Source organism: Apium graveolens, chromosome 2, assembly GCF_009905375.1.
Source record: "Apium graveolens cultivar Ventura chromosome 2, ASM990537v1, whole genome shotgun sequence".
In the NCBI taxonomy this organism is placed as follows: Eukaryota; Viridiplantae; Streptophyta; class Magnoliopsida; order Apiales; family Apiaceae; genus Apium; species Apium graveolens.
This window is the reverse complement of record NC_133648.1, coordinates 23,638,846-23,642,794: the sequence shown is the minus strand read 5'-3', so window position 1 is coordinate 23,642,794 and position 3,949 is coordinate 23,638,846. Positions and strand designations below refer to the sequence as shown.

General features: G+C 34.7%; 1 pseudogene; it reads left to right on the top strand.

Moving 5' to 3' along the window:
• Positions 1–1,249: 1,249 nt before the first annotated feature.
• On the top strand, positions 1,250–3,198 carry LOC141686657 (thaumatin-like protein 1b; annotated as a pseudogene).
• Positions 3,199–3,949: the final 751 nt, after the last annotated feature.

The window sequence follows — 3,949 nt, the reverse complement described above, 5'->3', positions numbered from 1 at the left end:
GTTAAAAACAAAATATGAGGTAAATTGAACAAGGCGGCTAAAATTTGGCTAAAATTTGGGGAAGCGTCAATTTTTGTCAAACAGGCGGTACATTAAAAAATTTCGAAAAGTCAATATACTCTATTTCTCCTCTGGATCTCTCTCTCACTACCTTCTCTCTCTCTCATCTAGTTCCCTCCTGCTCTCTCTCCGCCATTCTCTACATTAAGGGTATAATAAAGTCGATTTTATTCAATTCAGAGTTAAACTTTTACAAATCGATGCGTATGGGTCTGCGGGTTCAAGTTTTAAAGAAAACTAGGGTTTTTATTTGAATTAGGGGTTTTGTGATTTGTTTTTTTGGTTAAATTCTCAAATTAATTGGTTTATCTTTTTTCCAGGGTTAGTTTGGTTTGATTTGGGTCTAATTCAGAGCTTGGGCTTAATTTACGATTCTACATCAAGGTATTCCATCTCTTTTTATATGTTTTATGTAGTTTCTCAGTGTGTGAGCTTGAATTGAATATTGTAAGTGAACTTGTGCTTGTGTGAACTTATGTTTATATATCAAGTTTATGTTATATAAACTAAATTGGGCTATCATGTTCCCCTCAAAATCAGCCGCTGATATGTCACATTCGGCAAGTAAGACTACAAAATCTAATAAGGAAATTAATGATTTTAATATATTATGATTTTAATTCTTAGGTTAGTTCAGAACCCAGGCGATTTTGTAATCACTTTTCCAAGGGCATATCATGTAGGATTCAACCATGGTAATTTCTTTACAGTCTTCTTGTACCATAATGTTGTTCGAAGCTTTTAGTGTGTTTGTTTTATTGTTAATTTAATGATCACAGTACTTCTATTTGTTATATATCATGGGCTTCTTGTTCTTTTAAAATTGCTTTTCTTGAAGTTTGATCAGTTGCGATTTGAATCTAAGCTTCAGTTCAGGGATAATGATCATAGCTATTATTTCTAAATGATAGCCCTTCACGTCGGGGATAATGATCATAGCTTGATATTATTTGTATTCTGTTGAAATATTGAATTGTTGCTATTACATAGTTCAACTTAGTGTCTTCATGTGTATTGATTGTTTTCAACCTTGTCTCAATATAGCCATCACTTTTATATATGATAAATTATTCATAATCAACTGAGAATTCGAACTAATTACATAATGATTGTAACAATCTTTTGGATAATCTTGGTCCCTTTCTTTTGTATGACTGAAAAATCTGACATATTATTAATACAAAACCAAATGTCCAGAGTAGTCTGCTCATCAATCTCCCTTTTGGCTTTCTTGATTCCACATCTACTAATTTCAGGTAACAAATTTGTACTTGATCAACTTTACAAGCTGTTCTATACATCATGTGTATAACCTGGTGTATATAATTTGATTTTACAGGAGTAGTTTCATCCGCAACAGTAACATTACTTAACAGATGTAACCAGACAGTATGGCCTGACATTAAATCCAACACCGCTACTCATGTTCCAACCACTAGTTAAACTTCGGAAAGGCGAAACTACAACCATCAATATACCATCCTCTTGGACCGGTTGGTTCTATGGTAGGACTCAATGTGTCAAAGACTCTTTTGGAAACTTCACTTGCCTCACGGGCGATTGTGGTTCCTGTAGGCTGGAATGTACGGGCAGTAGATCTGTAGGGGGAGCAACTCTAGCTGAGTTCTCGATCGATGGTTCTGGTGGAAGGGATTTCTTTGACATTAGCATGGTTGATGGTTATAACTTGCCGATCATGATCTCCCCATTAGGTGGACTCAACTATTCAAGGACAGAGTGTAGTATGGACGTCAACAGCGTGTGTCCATCCGAGCTAAAGATAAGTTCAGGGGGAAGGGGTGGCTTGTAAGAGTGCTTGCGTGGCTTTTGGTGATCCTCAGTATTGTTGTACCGGCAACTACAGTTCACCTGATAAGTGTAAGGCTTCAAACTACGCTAACGTGTTCAAAAAGGCGTGTCCCACGGCGTACAGTTATGTCTATGATAATAAGGTCGGCGCTTTCATATGTGACAGTGCTGCCAACTATCTCATTTCCTTCTGTCCAACGCCAAATGAAACAAATGATACCAGGTACATTTACATATAACTCCTCACATGACTTTCCTTGCTGTTATGCTCCAGTTTCTCTAGTTTGTTAATCAATCAATATTGGTAGTCCCCGGGTATTTCTGTCGTGCCAAATTGAAAGTCTGACCCATTATACCTTAAACAAAGTCTGACCCGTTTCCTTAACATTTGATATTAATTAATTGTGTAATAACTAAGATAAGCATAATTGGGAGTTATCATAAATAGTCTTTTCCATATATTCGGACGATTCAGAAGTTCTTTAGTAGTGATCCCTTTACAATATAAGTTTTAACTGTTGAAATCTTACCTTAATGCTATATGCAACCTATTAATATCATCAGCTCAATCCATCTGCTTTTACAGATCAACATCTCAACATTCTTAGTCTAAAACTGCAAAATGCTAACTAGGATTGTCGATAAACTAACAGTCAAATATACTGACATAAATATCAGAAGGAAGTGTTATTTCGATTTCTGAAATCCAGTCTTCTTCAATCATGTATTTACACTTGTACCATTCCCTTTGATACAATTTTGTTGTGTTTTATTCATGAAAGAAAATTCCAGCACTTGTTGCTGTGACGTTTTCCTTTAAAAAAATGTACTGCTCTCTTCAATCATTATCATGAGATCAGTTAATTATTTCATCAATTATGTTCAATTTTATTAAGCTTAGCTGGAATATATACACCCCACCAGTATCATCTCAGTGCATCAGGTTTTGCTGATGAATATATCATGCTCAAGTTGTTTCTGCAAAATACCATTGGATTGCGATATCCTTTAGCTGCAGCAAGAGGACACTTAGATATACCTTTCCGGGAGAAAATATTCTACCTTCACATGTTATAAAAGTAAAAACTATATTATAAATTATTCATAATCAGAGATTGAATCGGCCATGCTGTTCATCATATGATAAATCTAATCTGTTGTATCACATGATTACTGGATAACTTGCATTGAATTTTAGTCACAATTCACTAAAACATCACTGATTTACCTTCGTGCATATGATTCAATTGGTCCATTTTCCATTGTTTCATTCTTTTATTATCTTTATGTTTGTTATGACATTATGTTTGTGTTATGTCCAGGATGTAATGAAATGCAACTGGTTCTGAATGTTGGGGGGCCAGACAGACTATCACGGCTCCAAATGGCATAGACAGTGGCAGCTGTTAGAGTTTATAAAAGCTCATTACTCAAACCAATATCGGCATCATTAGTAAGTCTACCATAAACACTGAACCCTGAATCAAAAGTTACTTTCCCAGTCATCTTATCATTGTTTACACTTATGTATAATCATTTGTGCGAGTTGTGCCCTTTCCAGAAAGCACACAACATTTAATCAATCACACTCACCTAATTGGATATCGATTTCCTCTGCTTCCCACAAATATGATATTTAAATCTTTACTTTTCAGATTGATCGCGGTGTCAAGTCCCCTGCTCACATATCAATGGACATCAGCAAACTAATTCAAATGCTAGGCTTTTCTCCTATGAAATTTGAAGAAGGCGTCAGATTAACATTCAGAAATGAAACCAACACCAGTTCTTAAATTTAAAGCTCCAGATCTTGTAGGAGAATGTGAAGAGTTTCTAGTGTTATTTTATTAAGTTTATCTTTTTTTCTAATGTTTGATAAGAACCTGAACTATTTTGTTTAGTTAAAATAATTGTTGTTGTCGTAGTTTTAGACATGTGATGGTTTGAATATTTGAGTTGGTTTGGATGTAATACATTTTATGGTATTTAATGATATTTTGGGATTGTCGATTTTGAATAGCATAATTTCATGTAGTATTGCTTTTTACATATGAAAAACATGTTAATGGTATATATGTTC